The sequence below is a fragment of the Phalangium opilio genome, unplaced genomic scaffold (assembly GCF_054372755.1).
Source record: "Phalangium opilio isolate 3A_F unplaced genomic scaffold, DU_Popi_V2 ptg000075l_1, whole genome shotgun sequence".
NCBI lineage: Eukaryota > Metazoa > Arthropoda > Arachnida > Opiliones > Phalangiidae > Phalangium > Phalangium opilio.
Window position 1 is genome coordinate 198337 of NW_028324184.1, and position 16534 is coordinate 214870.

At 34.5% G+C, this 16534-nt stretch overlaps 1 protein-coding gene across 2 annotated transcripts in view; it reads right to left on the reverse strand.

The window, feature by feature from the left end:
• LOC149658566 (vasopressin V1a receptor-like) overlaps positions 1 to 16534 on the reverse strand; it is a 121126-nt gene that overhangs the window by 26968 nt on the left and 77624 nt on the right. Inside the window, exon 1 of one of the 2 annotated variants that reach the window (XM_089844149.1) lies at positions 14019 to 14194. The exons of the other annotated variant lie outside the window; for it this stretch is intronic. The gene's annotated coding sequence lies outside the window, so the exon portion shown is untranslated. Of the gene's footprint in view, positions 1 to 14018; positions 14195 to 16534 lie in introns of those variants that run through there. 2 annotated transcript variants of the gene reach the window in all.

Here is a 16534-nt window from a genome sequence, read left to right on the forward strand (position 1 = left end):
AAATAAAAAGCCGATGGAATGTCTTAACACGTTTGTGTGAGTCATAAATCACTCAGATTCCATTGATATACAAAAGGTTTACCCTCGCCCCCCTTTAAGGTACTAAACCATCGCGACTTTAGGGGGTGGTATGTAGCCCATAAAGGGCAATAAAAAAAAAGAAAAGCACCAGTCAATATACCCTCAGGCTAATTATCAAGTACGCACTCAAGAAAATCACGCAATAAAAATCATTCAGTCGTCAGCTTTTAAACCGTAAGGACCTGCCGTAAGAATGCCCACCAAGATCATAGATTACCGCGTGAACGCCCGTGTTAGACTTGGGGCTGATTGCTATGCCGTTTTCGGTGTAAATGGATTCGAGCCAAGCTTACTTCTGACAAAGAAGGACGGAACTATTGTTATAATCTCGGAAGACGTTTTGAAGGAATTTATGGAGGAGTGGACGGAGATCTATTCAGCTTTGGAGACTGGCGACCTGGGTAATTATCGTTACTTGAACTTGAAAATAAAAATAACCGTTATGGAGGGGAGTATAGTATTCGACGATGGCAGCGTATTCACTCTAACAAAGGCCGAGGCAGGGAAACTGAACGAGAAATTTAGTTTTATGAGATTTCACTTCAAGCTTTTAAACGATCAAGCCGAAGTTATTAAATGCATGTACGAAGCTATTGTAAAACGCATGAATGATATATATCAAAAATATTATGTAAGTCGCGGTACTATGTCTCACAATGATTACGACCGTGTAAAAAATTTCCTAGCGGCGTGTATAGTTCCTTCGAGCATTTTCGAAGATTTTTGTAACTTGGTTCGTGACAAAAACTTGACGCGTAAACTACAATTATATAATTTATTCTACATTTGCTTAAATAACGACGCGTACATTCGCGAATTAATTGGAATTGATTGTGTTCATTAAAAGTTTTTGACTAAAATTCGATTCTTAATAATAATAAGCCTAGAATAACCTAGCATAAGCCTATGTTTTTCAGGATCTACCATAGCATAAGCCTAGCATAAGCCTATCCCTACAGGTATCAGCCACGTGACGTCATCAAAAATTAGCCGTGACGTCATCAAGAAAACCACCACCAGGTGGCTCAAAATTCAAATTTCCCGCCAGCACCATCACGTGACGTCATCAATTTCCCTCCCCCATCTTCCCCCCCCTCCAACACCATCACGTGACGTCATCAATTCCCCCCCCATCCCCCCCACCCCAGGGATGGCTTTATAACCCGGGTTTTACCCCCCCCCCTGAAGGGGGGGGAAAGAAGGGGGGTAAAACCTGGGTTATAAGGCCGTCCTTACTCTCTGAAGAAAGCTAGCTTTGTACTTGGTGGAACTTCAGTTTGATATATACTGGATGTAAGGGTTAAAAGACCCGTAGACACTATTAAAGTATGTGGTCTTGTCTATAATAAATGTTTGGAATCAAATATTTTTTAAATTTGAAAACCGGTGTCTAATGGGTGTTTTCTCTTCTCTCAAATGCTATGGGAATGTAATCTCACCAAAAACTTTAAGTAAATATCGACTTACACAAATGTTCTTAATCAATCAATATTATTGTATAAACTTATTATATTCTTTATAAAATAAAATATAAGCAATAATTCAACGTGGAAAGCTGGCCCTTTTATCAACTTTTCCCAACTCAAGAAAAGTTTACAAAACAAATTTTGCTTCCCCATAGAAAATTGTCAAACTTTTTCCCCATACTTATACTTGTGCATCGTATACACATCCTATTATTCAAATTTCAATTTTTCCCCGAGAGAGAGAGGGAAAATCAATGAAGGTATTATCATATTCATATAAAAGTATCCCATCCATGGTTCTTTCCCTTTCCTTACTTTCAAACTTAAACCTTCTCTAACGGATGGAAGAAAAATTAGGTTTCAAGAATATCACGACCACCAAAATAAGAAAAGTTTGAAAAACACCACAACCCCAACAAAATAAAAAAATGGTTTTTTTTTTCGAGTATGCTTTTATTGTTAGTGGTAACAAAATTCGTGTTTTATCTTTCGTTTAAGGGGTTGAATATCTTTTGCTATAGGTACATGGTTCTTCTCTCGTGGATTAGAAGTTCACGCGTAGAAGTAAAACATAGTTATACTTCATAAACGTTTTCCTACGGAACATGTGTACGCAAAGACATAAGACAAGGCTTCAAAGTTACCAGTTTACCATAGTAATTTTCTTGGTTTAACGACTTTGTTAGGCAACAAGGTGGTCAACACACCAGATTATATTTTACCACCGAATTTTGAAACTAGGGTCTAAAAACGAAAAAATAACCACGTACTTCAAGTTACGTACGTCTTATAATACCGGTTTGAAAAGGTTAGAGAGGAAAAAATCAAAATAAAATAAAATAGACAAAAAAAAAATAAATAAAAAGAAATTGATATAAAAAATAGAAATTGATGATGCCCGCTTCTCAAATTTTATATTGTGGATCAATGGCATCTGGGTTTTGGTATAACGGAAAGATGGGGAAGGCTATCCCCGTACTTTTAACAGTACTGTCAATTGATATTGACTCTATACACTTACACTTATTCAATATACCAAGAAGGGTTGATATAGAAAAAAAAATCCATATTTCCTTTTTTTAAAAACTCTACCCGAGCGTGTGATATTTCAGATTCTTACTCTTTTTATAATATTCTTGAGTTGAAAATATATTCTTGAAAAATGGCACATTTTTTTGTTGATCATTTTAGATGGTAATAAATAAAAATGAAAAATCACAAAACAATTTATATCCCTTATATAAAAACTATATATTATTCTGGTTTTCTGAAAGCCGAAATTTCACCCCAATAGGCGCTAAAAACATACCGAACATAAGCCAAAAACTTCGAAGTTAGAGATAAAACAGAAAGAAATACGTTTTTGGGTGATTGAAATTATTTTCATTGTTTACTAAACAACTTCTAAAAAACCTTGAAATAAAAGGAGTACTCGGATGAATTATTAAGTTATATAGACTTCAAGCGGTAGACAACATCGATGTCCACATGTTTTAAATATTAAAAAGACATCTAATCCCTCATAAAAAATCAATTTTAAGGGTTAGTCTATGGTTACGTGTCAAAACGAGCTGATCCATCTTATAAAATGCAATTCATCTAGATTTTTTTTCCATAAGTCAAAATATGCAGAGGTAGCCAAAATAAATTAAGCCAAAGATATCATATTAAAAGGTGATAATAAAGATTACGGTATAGACGAGATGAAGTGACAACTTCGGTATCTAATTTATTTCTTGTACTGGAGTCTATGTCTATATGAAGGAATTCCCAACATATCTAGGAGAATAAAGCGCGGGGAGTCTTCAAGAATGATATTTTTTAAGTAAGCAAATAAGTACGAACTGGCAACTAGTTTCCATGTTTTCTCTTCGGGATGCGCTTATCAATGCGCGCTGTATCGTTGATGGGGGAAATTAGGAACAATGAAAATCATACGACGAAAAGCGGAAGTAAGACTACCACCAAAAAGACTCCTCGAGTGGTCGTATACTTTGTTCTCCTAGATAAACCAAAATTCCATGGATCAAATCGATCAAATGCCACTACTAACCTAACCAACAAACCACCCACTAGGATCATCAATTTATGCAAATCCCGTTCAACGAGGAGAAAGAATGAATAATTGAGTTGGCTTTTCGATAGAGTGAGAGAGACGTGTCCCATATACAAGTATAAAACTTGAATTTACATAAATTTCTCTTAATGCTTGAGTCTATACATTACACGTAGCTTAAAACTTAATGAACTTAAATGGTTAATGACCTATCAAAACAATGAAAACCGTGGGATCCTTGTCTACGATTAAATTTATACCCTTCCTAATTGAAATCCTGGATAATCTTACGAAAATAAGTCTCACTGACGGATTTTCAGTGTCTACTTTAGTATGAAGAGTGGAAATATTTGTCGGCAACCAGTCTAGGGATATTTTGTACGAATTTTCAGTCGCTATATAGTAAAGATAATTAAACGAAGTGTCGTAACTAAATGAACCAGAGTCTATACTGTTGACAATTTATCAATATTGATCAGCGAAATTTCGAACATTTAAGTTAGAGTATAACTTTGGTTCATTTAATTGCAGGTTTCTTCGATGAAAAGTAATTCGACTATTCTCTAAATCTGTATCTAATAGCGTATGTAAATCTTTTGTGAAGAATCCCCGCATAACACCAAAGCGTTATGAAAAGCGTCTAAACTGGTTGAATTTTCTATGTAGTTTGATGGTTTGATGATATAGTCACGTTTATTCCTAGAATACTGAATATGTAGAACGAATTACGGCTCGCATTGCGAATACGCAAGTAGAACTATAACGTAGGCGCAACATATTGCAAGAAATACCGATAGAAGACCAAATTTACACGTAGGCCTATAATATAACAGCGAAGTAGGAAGTAGTCTGATATTCAAATACCACTGTATAAAACCCCAGATCTACTTTCCCCATCCCAGACATTTAAATTCTGAAATTCTCAATATATTTGTCGTGAAGAAACCGATACAAAATATATCGTTTCCAAGAAATCACCATTTAAAATAGAGTACCTGTAAGAACATTATCCCGAGGGCATATGAATTCTAAACAAAATATAAACCATACATTTCAAATTTCGTGGGATTTTAAAATATATATATATAATTTTTTTCTCTCCGAGAATCGCACCTCATGTCAAAAATATTGAAACCCTTCACGGTATAAAAAAGTAACCAACTAAAAAATCGATGGATAAAGATACTCTTTCGAAATTGCTAGTTGTTGGGACACCAATATATTTTTGGGCCAAAAAGAGTGATTTTGGACAATTCAACGTTGGAAAACCAACTATACTGGTTGAGTTTTTCCAGCAACAAAATGGTTTTTATGTAAATCAAGGTCAGAGTATAACAGTAAAACTTCCCATCGCTTTAAGTTTAAAGAAATTCATCTTAAAAACGGTCTATGTCGTATTTGGCTCTATTTTTGTATACCTTCTAAGGTGCTCGAGAAAACCTCGCCCCCATCAGTCAACAAAGGCTTATAAAGTCCTCCACCAAAATGTTGGCGAGAGAGAAAACTAAAAGATGTTCTTGAATGATCGATTGACCTAACCTCTTAGTCCGGTAATCGCCGTATTTTTACGCGAGAAGATAAAAAAAAATAAGATCAAGAGAGAGGTGTAGGCGTAAGAGCGGAATAATTACAGAACCAGCGCTTTCTTAAACACACTGAAAGGAAGAGGGACTTTGTAATAAAGGAACTGTGTAATGACTTTATTAAGTCTAATCTACCAACCAGAAACATTTTTAAGCCTACTCGTTAAGCATAGAAGCATGAGCTTGTTTTCTCAACCTATTTCTTCTTCTGGAAAAATTGTTAAGCCTAATTTCAAACTATAATCATTGTTAAGCCTACTTTTCCAACTATAACCACAATTAGATTTGATCTAAAATCAAAATTTGCTAAGCCTAAAATCACGAATAAATTTTACTTTTTTGTTATAAAACCAGGCAAGTCTTTATAAGTTACCCTTTTTCTGATTTACCCCATACATTCAGATAATATCAAACAACAAATGTACGTCCCACAACTCTATATATCAAACGGCAGGAAAAATCACCCATGTAACGTAATCAAAGCAACCGTAATTGGTTATTAATAACTGGTTCGTACAGTTCAATTCAATGCTAAATTAATTTCCTTGTAAGCGAAACCCAGGAAAAAAACTAGACGTCTTTCCCAAGATCCCAGTAACCAATTACCCATGAAGTAACTCAGACTGATGCCCCTCCATAAGTCTAAGTTCTAAAGAGACAAAGGGGACACTAGCAAAATTGAAACAAGTCGGAAAATCCGGCAATATTCATAATCCACCTATTCGGGAAATTCCCCAATACCATATTGAGTAGAAGATTAATTATTGATTTACCCGAATCCGTACCGTTAATACATCGTAATTAATGACATTAAAGTTAAATCGGGAATGATTTGGTATTATTAGGTGAAATTAAATCCTATCCACGCATATGGGAATAGATTAAATTTTAATATAGCTATAAATACTCAGATGGCGGTAGTTAAATACAGGGTGTTTCTGATAAGGCTGCCATGAATTATGGGGGATGTTATTTGGGCGATTTTGAAGGTTGATCGTAACTGGGAATACTTATGTCTCAAAACGGAAGTCGCAAATGCAAAAGTTTCGAAAAGTTGCTAAAAAAAGAAACGTGACTAAAAAAAGAGGTATTTTCATCTCCGCCGACTGGTAATGGTGCGAAGAAGATGAAGATATGGGGAAGAAGAATAAATAGAATTCACTACCACAGCAGAGAAAATATCATTGGAATAGAAACTCTGATGTAAAGGAATGTTTCGTTTTAGTTTCGTTTGGCCAGTTGTCTCTGATTGGTTGGCATTTAGTATTGGTCAAAACTGGAAATTGAGAGACTACACTGTGGCCCTATAAACTATTGACCTTTACCTTCTATTCCAGAACTGTTATCTCAGTCCATAGACAGTGCCGCCGCGAGAAGCCATCACGAGAAAATCAAGTCTATGGGTAGAATTTTTCATCCTTATACAACATATATACTATAGACATTGTATAATGCATTTGGAAATTAAACCTTCCAAGGGGTCGCTGGTATAATAGACTAAAGGACATCGAGCCTTGGCGGTTGGGCCCGGGCCTTCCTAACCAGTATACCATAAAGCGCCTTTGGCTATAGTCCTGGTTGGTTCTATATAACGCAGACAAGCCTCGTTTAATATTATATTAACTCAAATAGAAAACGCAGTCCCGGGCTTTTGAGAACGCACCAGAGGGACACGCAACTTCAATCTGAAAGTATACGCTTTATTACCTGAATTAGTTCCAAAAACGTACGGTGTACGACCCCCCACGGACGCTGAAGGGTAAATGGAGTTTTAGCTATTAACTATTAACTTATTTTATAAAAGATTAAGTTGAATACAAAATTTAGAATCAAGGCGAACGGATTTAGATTTACAATATTTCCACTTATTTTATCCAAGTTTCTTGGTGGCATTGTTTTATTTAAAGTATTAACTAATAAATCTTAATAAGTTAATTAGATTCACCTACAAAGTTTAATTAAGGTGATGTTTCAGAGCGTTAATTATAATTTAATAAACCTCCAACTTCATTCTAACGAACGCGTTTAGATGCTCAGGCTAAATCTTGATTGAAATTAAAGAAAATTAAATTAAAAAGTTTTAATATGGAGATAACTCCGCGTAATACGATTTATTTATATCTGTCAATAAAATACCTTATTAAAATAAATAAAAAAATTAGAAACAGAGTTTATTTCTAATTAACACAATCACGACTTAAATTATCATTACCAGTAAAAGCTTCAATCAATCCGCGGTTTAAAAGACACTGCATCTTACGAGTTCTAAACAATTAGGGCTAAAAAAAAGGGTTGACAACGACGGCACTTATCCCTGAAGCCATGGCCCAGCTTCTTTCTTAACTACTTGGAGGAGCCAAGTGATGTCCCACTCTACCATAAGAGTAAACTATATTGATAGGCTGAGTTTTGTCTTTACGATGTTAAGATAAATGGAGCTGCAACTTTCGCAGCCTGTTACCCCATATTCTTGAGGGAGATGAATCTTGTGTTTTCCGGAAACAAGTTAGTACTACATTTGCTGTATACTACAGAGAATACCCTAACTTAAAGAAATAAGTCTTAAAGGAAGTAGGTTAACTTTAAGTTATCAAAACAAAAAAATTTCAGTTATAATTTATCAATCATTTTAGAATAACTGCCACTTCGTATATTGCTGTATTAAGAATTTGTTTATTGAGTGGACACTCCAAATAATAATTATAGCTTGAATTAATCTACTTTTAATGTCCCAGAAAATCAGACCTGAAGAATTCCGACGAACCATTAAGGATTTAGTATTTAAATTATTCAAGAACAAAGTGCATGGCACTACTACCCGTAATTACTTAGATAGTGACGTCTGTGATCGAAAATAGGCCAAAATAGAACACTCGGAGTACTTTTATCTCTCGCGAGACTTTGTAATTAAGGTAAGTAGGTATTTGAATTATACTATGCAAATAGTTAATCATTTGAGGCTTCCTTGATAAAATGTGGATACAAAGTTTAATTTGTTTTGAATAAATGGAAATTAACAAACAATATTGCATGAATTTTCTCGTCACTCTCTCGTTAAACAAAAATTTCAGGAAGCGGGAAATAATTTTCTTTGTTATCAGAAACAATATTACGAGAACTAATTAAGCGAATCTAGTCCATAATTAATGAGCGAGTCTGGGAAAATAAACATCTTTTCGAAATAGTTACTTAAGAACACGCTGTGAACTATGAAAAAAACGAAAATATTTTTACAGCCTCGCCTCTTTTGTTAAGGCGTGATTTTTTTTCACCACGAGTTTTTGGAAGAAATACATTTTGTCCAGAAAAAAAGAAAAAAATAATTTCAAACGGATTCGTTTGTTATTACAGATGTAAAAGGTTCGGAGAAAAAATATTATGCCTTCGAAAACTAAAATTTATCTATTTAAAGAGAGAGTAAACCTATTCCAGGTTACATCCATCGGAAACTGCGCACAGGTGCTTTCGTTTTAATTTTAGATTATTTTCATCCCTACTTTAATGGAAACCACTACTAGAATTTTCTTCGAGCATTCCTAAGTTCGTAACCTTAGTCTCGCGAGCTAGTTTAATCGATGTTTTATATACGCCTTTTCTCCTTCATCAAAGTTTCGTATAACCAGAAGTTCATAATAAGAAGTATACAATAGTAGCGCCTTAACCGAAGATCTGTGTGAAAAACTAACGTTATTCTTCAATACATTTACGTAAGACACTACTATCGTCCACTTCTTGGGATGAGTTGTTACTGAACTTTTAATGTAACTCTTGTTGAAAAAATTCTTAAAGCGTTATACGATGCGGTAAATCTTCTAAAAACAATTTTCTTTGCTTTATCTTTTGTCTTTTTTCGAACAGTAAATGGCCAGCGATTTAGATCAATTTTCTTTGAAATTGATGGATTTTAAAAAAACACCCCTTCGTAAGTACTTGAACCCCGGTTAGTTAGGCTTAGTGAAAAAATAGGCCTAGTAGATCTAAGTTAGGCCTAGCCGTCTTATTTTTAAGTGAAGTTTCAAAGTAACCCTTCAAAAGGAAAGATTAAGTTATAGACAATCTTGGAACGCATGAATCGCCCCATTAATCTAATGGTCGGGTAAATGATGTTTGGAGCATTTCAAGCTTACTTCGCCGCGAGTTTTAAAATGAATAAAAGTTTAAAATTATATCATTATAATTGTAAATTTTAGGATACGATGAGGTACTAGAATTAATTAACTTTACGTTACGTTATATTAAAATAGATTATTTAAATAACAAGCATAGATATCAAATAGAATACGACTGCGTACACAAATTAATTAAATCGGAAAAGATTTTAATAATCTGAAATGAAGACAAGTTTAAAACTAGCTATATTAATAAATTTGGTACAACTCAAAATCTTCCAGGCCAGGTATACCATCAGACCAAGCATAAAACAATACAATATCTTTTATTCGAAATTTCAAGGAAATAGTGCAAATAAAAATTCCTAACATCTACTATTGTCTTCAGAATTCCGTCAAAGAAAATCCTCATTAACTTAAAATAAATGAGACAAATCGTCGGGCCAATATTTCAAAACATTTTACGAACGCTGCATTTTTCTTTCGCTAATCAAGAAAAATCTCTTTTTACTTTCAAAAAAGGCAAATAATTCATTCAATTTTTATGTTTTGGGGAAAAGATGTACGAATGTACATCGAGGAAAGAAAGGAAGGGAACTCGAAAGAAACCAAAATGGTTTTCCTTGACTGGACATTTTTGTCATCGCACGCGTGCATTTCAAATGAATTTGCATCTTTTCTGATCTCTTGGTCGCCGTCCGTTGTCGAGAGTGTTCCCTTTCCTTTTCCTTCCGCGGTATATTCCGTACGCACACGAACAAAGGCTTAATGAAGCAAAATTCGGGGAAGCAGACGATACTCCCAAAGTTTCTAAGCCTTAATCTTCATTCAAACTTTCTAAGTGAAGTGCACGATCCTCTTGAAATAAAAGCACGTTGGGAATTGAAAAGAATCGAAAAACGAAAGTCTGGAAAAATGGGGGGATAAGTTTTGGCGACGATATTTCGGGTCCCCTAACCGCCGCGACCGAAAATGTTTGACCCCTTCCAACAGGGAGGGTATGCTTTTCCCAATGCAATAAATCTTACACCGGCACCTAGAGCCTCTTTGGAAACACGTCGACCTATATCCCTTACGTCCATTACCCACGACTTGGAAAACGAGTTCAGAAGGTTAACAGCGCCTTTGAAAGTACTTTCAGGCGATACTGGTGGTAAAAAGAAACGGGACCTGCCATCAGGACCTAGTCAGAGTAAGCTTTAAGGTAGGTAGAAAACTCGCCCGTGGATCAATAGTCAACAGCTGAATGAATACCTTTACCATAACCTGGTTCCTAGCAGATGTTGCTCATTCAATACCAAAAAGTGGTGGCGCAGTGTTTTTAGCAAACAGTGACAGCTCGAGTAAATCGTATCTGGTTGGAAAAATATTTTAGGAACCGCGATCTGTATTACTAACAAAGTATTCTGTTTAAACTCCGAATATAATGGTATAATTTTAAGCAATTACTAAAGATTAACCACTTAAAACTTCCCCCAAGTTGCTTTTCCTATTTTGAGAGTCCAAGCGATAATCTTTCGACGGAAAACAATTTTCTCGAAATTCGAAACGGCGCGAATCATTGAATTTTCTTTTCTTTTCCAATTTTAAAAGAATCAATTGTAACAAAATTCGAAAGTAAAGCTACCTTTTCTTATGGTCCATACCAAAGAAACAGAACATTTCTTAAATTATCTCAAATTTCCCCTTCGAAAATTTTTGTAAGTTATTTATTGAAAAAATTCCCATATAAACCAAGAAACACGAGGTTCGATTATCCAGCCTTTTTGGAGAGAGGTGAGATAGAGTATAGCAATGTAGATGGGCCATCTCTTACCTCTGGTAGGGGATTGTTAAGTGCTGCGGCATAGCGCCATTAAACATTTAAGCTAGTTCTCATGAATTAGCCTGAATTTTTAAAACAGAGGGGGTCATTGTTGACGTTTTAGTATCGTACGACCCTACCAAAACCCCTCTGAGGATGCCGCGGATGGAGATTACCACTCCATTTCACTCCTATCCTCCAAGGCCCAAACTGACGCTTCAAGATTCTCTGTAAACTGAACATTGTTTTATAAATAACTTTACTTTAGCAAAGTATCCCATTTCCTTCAATAAGATACTCTTATCTCTACCCCATTTCCTTTAGTTACAAAGTATAAATTTAAGGAAGCTTGATACATCGAAGATATTCTAGTCAAGTACCTCATCATTTATGATAGAATCAGATCACGTATCAACAGAAGGATCTCGAAGATTTAAGTATTTGAGTTAGATAGCGTGATAAGGAAGAGAGATATACTAAAGCCAAAGACAAATTTTGAAGATCCGAAAAACGGAAAACGTTTCGGGAATGTTAGTCGTTCCAGGAAAATTTCAGGAAAGATAAAGAGGTATCTATAGGGTAGTGGTTTTGGTAAGTGCTTGAATCCGAGAGAAAGTTAGCCGATTGAAATACTGTTACACAAATAGAAAGTATCATTAAGAGTTTCCTTAAATAATCCCATGAATATTGAAATATTCCGTTCTTAAGAGTCGATATTAAAAAGCGGATAATTTGTATTATGCTATATGGCAATATGCGGCGTACACTTATGAATTAAATAATAATGGTTGACTCTTTCGGTTTATATTGGGAGAAATGGACCCAATTCATGGTAAAAACGGCGCATTGCTACACTAAGTAAATTCCTTGAAAAATTCCTATAGGTTTAAACAGTACAGAGAAAAAATACACATCATTTTCAAGATGTGTTTGCCAAAAAAGACAGTTTTAGTATCTATTCAGTTGGAAGAAACCGAAAGAATTTTGGGGAATAGGTTTTCAAGGGGGCAAGTACACCATATTGGTTTTAATCCAAGGACATAAAACCTCTTTCAATTCGGAGTTGATTTATTTTTGTTCAGACAAGATACAAGAGGCTATACGTGCGTAAAAGTAAATGTTTGCTGAACCAAAATCAACTAGACTATTTTTTATGCCAATTTTTTTTGAACCTGACCTAATACTTTCTACTTAGTAAACCCGGAACTAGTTAGAATAATTTCTAAACTAAATAAAGCAGCCAAATTTTTTAGAAGACCTTAAAAAGATAGAACAAAGGTTAAATAAAAGATTCTATTTCAATCTCCCTTTAATTACGCCGAATTTTTAAACAGAGATAGATGAAGTTTTCTAGCGCATGCCTTTATCAACAAAGTATCGAAAGGAATTTTCATTTGAGCCCCTCCCTTTCTCCTCCTCTTCAGGGCAATTAATGGATTTTAAAAGACTGCCAGCTATTTGAATTTAAATTACGCCTACAAGATACTTCAGCTCTAATATTTTGTTTGCATTTCCGAAACGATTTTATAATTGATGAGTAAAAGAGAGGAGAGTAGGCGAGATAGTATTTCAAATCCTCACTTTATGGTGGAAACTCATAACTTGAAATACACGCTGCATCTCAAAGCTCATTACTGCATCTTTTTAAAGGGAAAATAAAGCAATTCAAAGGGATAGCAGCGTTTAATGTTTTGATAGTTTTAAATGCATGAAAATGCCAAAAATTAAGCCTAGTAAGTTAGGTGTATTCTTAACTTCCAGTTATGACCTTCTACTATAAATCTCGCCTAATGATTGTTTAATAAAGCTTTAGAAAACGTTTCGATTTTGTTCTAGAAAACATAATTTGTATAAATATTAGCTTAGTTATATCTCTGACGCGAATGATGTATCTCTATCAGCTAGGTTTGTTTAAACTGCTGGTCTTATACTTGAGATATATTTTCAATTTTGCAAAGTGGCCAGAGGGGACACAAACACACACATGCACCAAAGGTCCAAAGAGCGTTTAGAATCTCAAGGACAGGACGGTGGAAGGTGCTCTTAAGAGTAATTAATGGTTATAATTATTATGGAAGGACAATTTTGGAAATATCTCAGCAGTAGAGAGGAGGTCGAGGAAGATACGGGATGCGCGGGCTCATTTCTCATTTTGGCGAAACCGTTTTGCATAAAGATTCAAAATTCATGATGTACGCCAAATCTAATTGAATTACATATTAAGCGTTTGGATTAAATTGGACTAACGGCTGATAAATTATTCGTAGGAAAAAAGTTGTCACAAACTTTAAAATTGAAAAATTAATGCAACATCCGCCATCTTTCAGAATGGCCGACAGAAAAGTAACCAAAAACATCCTGACGGAAAATCGTCTTTATATTTCAAATTTCAGTGAAATTGGGGAAGATGTTTCAAAAGATTAAAGGATCCAATTGCATCCATAAATAAAATAAAAGCAACTAATTAAATATACCCCTTCCACAAACAAAAACAAATTTTTCCTTTAAATAAAGCCGCCAAATATCCTGTAGAGCTTTTCAATTGAAGTTTTCCAATTTAAAAATTAATATAAAAATGAAAGGATACCTTTGATAAAGTTGAACGAATACGTTTGATAATATTTTACCTTCGAAATCGATAAATAAAAAAGATTTTTACTCAATTAATAAGCCCTTTAATCTTAATGACATTAAAAATAAATTTCCGCGTTATAAAACTCATTTTAAAAGAAGTTTTCCTACCTTTTTCCAAATTAAAAAATGTACCTATACTTCAGTACCAAAATACGTAACTAATTAAATATTGATATATTGAAACAACTTTCATAAATAATTCCAATCTTCATCAGAAAAGTACACAAAATTCTAGCAAAACAACGCATACCCTATTTGGAAGGGATAAAAAAATACAAAACTTACTTTGCGCTGCTTATAGAACGAAATATTACAAGGGAGAAAAAATTTCCATCAGAAACGAAACTGGCCACCAAATTTTAAGTTATTCCAAAAGAGAACTTTCGGATGAGTTTAACGGAAACTACCAAAAAATGCCCACGGTTCCTCTTAGTAAGTATCTCGTACGCACTTCGCGAATAGCCTCCCTTCGTATGAAGTCGCCAGATTGCTGCCAAGGTCTAGGGAAAGGTTCTTACTCTTAGCTTCGACCGCTCGCAGCGCCACTCTCACATTACGAAGCGACTAAAGCTTAGCTAGTACATTTTTTCCCGCTTTTACATGATGTCATCTCAAGCGGAAATGTTAGTCAATGTAAGAGTAGGACTCTGTGTTTTCTCGATGGTGATAAAATTTTGCTGATTCGTAAGCTACAGGATTTATAATATCCATGTCAAAATACCGGATTAAGCATAACCCAAATCTAGACCCTAAATTTATACATTCCGACGTTTCCAGTTCTGCTAAAATTTCTTAATCTTTCATTAACAGTGAAGGGATAAGACCACGGAAATTTTTTGGGCTTCATTTTCTTAATTATCTGCACCTAATTAAAGGAAAAGTCTGCTTATGTTTATGGTTTGTTGACTCCTACTTAAACCCTCGCGGAGGATATTCGGGAGAGACCTAATGTTCTTTTTTTGTTGCTACATTCCACCACAGGATCTTAACACTTCAACACAAATAAAAACAAAGAATTCTCTGAAGGGTACTTTTTACAGCGAAAGAATTTTATTGTTGGGGAATTAAAAATCTTTAGGAAGTAAAAAGACAGAGTGGAGAGAATGTAGGCCTTGTCTCTGACAATTCAAGTAGTTCTTGTTGAAGCGTATCTCCAATGAACCAAAACTCCTACAAGAGAGTTGGAAGATGAGAACAATAATAAAAAAAAAGCTTGCCCACATCTTTAGGATTAAGGATGCTGCCCAGGAATAAAAACGGGGCACATCTCTTGGAATGATGAATGGAGTCCTGGACTCCTTATATGCATTGTCATCGTGGAATTCGGGAGCAATTTCTCCTCATCCCTCAATCTCCACACTTCTTCTTTATATTCTCAATCCACTCCTCTCATTCGTTCGTTTACAGTTAAAAGCTAGCCTGGACGACAATCCTTTCACAGTTTCACTTTGAGCAAATCTCAAACCCATCCTCTGAGGCCACAAGACTTGCCCAACCAATGCAATATCCTTATATATATATAAGAGGTTACACAATGAAAGCTTCCCCTCTTCCGCTTTTCATTTCAATTTTATCTTTATATTTTCTTATCTTTTCGGACTTTTAAATGTAATTTTTATTCCGTGCACTAGGCTACACTTTGAATTAATGAACTTTAAAAGAGTGAAATTAAATTCCTTTTGTACTCGACGTAAAGTTCACGGTTGCCGAGTTTAATTTATACCCTTTAAAAGAGTTTTAATTTTGGTGGACTAACAACAGAAATACTAATATCCGTTATATATACTTAATATATAATGATATACCCTGGTAGTGTGCTTTTTCCCGAACACAAGTGTACGGCGTGATAAACATTTCTACAGGGGCTCGTAGGAATAGCATTAGGTAGTTTCAGCCTGTAAGATGGCTTTCCTTATGTACAATTACTAACTAGGAATATTAAGTTGTACCCATCTCGTTAATGCTATGGTAAAAGGTATGAAGATAAATTTCCAAAATTAAAGAACTATGATTAAAGTTAGAGAGTTTCCTTATTAGAGAAGCAAAAACCGTGTTTCACAAAATACTTTTTATCCTTTTTTTCTAAGAAAGTTAGGCCAAGTAAACTTAAATTTCGTACACGCTGTCCAGTCTTAATTTTTTCCTAAATACAAATGGTCTGAAAGGCTTTTCAAAGTAACCCATTAAGAGCAAACTTCGGTTGGTATTATGGATTAGGCTTAATAATTTTTTTTTCCATCGAGAACTCCTTTAAAAGTTAGCGAAGGGATACAGCTAAGGGAAATGAATTAATTGGTAAAAAGTGCATAATTCATTCTCATGAATTATGCAGTGGTGTAGAAAAAAGATCTTTTTGTTTGGACTTTTTCCATGGGTTAAGGTTAGGGGGCATAGTTTACTTTTAAGTCAAAGGCTTTAAGTAAATAAATCTTGTTTAATTTTTAATCAAGTTCAGGTTTCTAATTCTACCTTAAATTATTATAAATTCTTTACGGTTTAGGAAAATTTCCTGTCAATACAAGATTAATCAAATTATGCTAATTGTGCATTTTTAAATTAAAATAATCCTAATAAACTTGGCTACTTATAATTGACACTTTGAAGGAGTAGTGACAAGGCTTAGCAGTAAAGTAAATTAACATACTGTTAGGCAAAAATTTCGAAATAATTTCATAACTACCTTAAACGTTCATTAAATAATCGATTCACTTTTACGGTATGTTCTTCTCTTATTGGTTGAAATTAATCACGTTTATACGAGAGAAAAAAGAACCTTGTTATGCCCATATAATCCAGGGTTT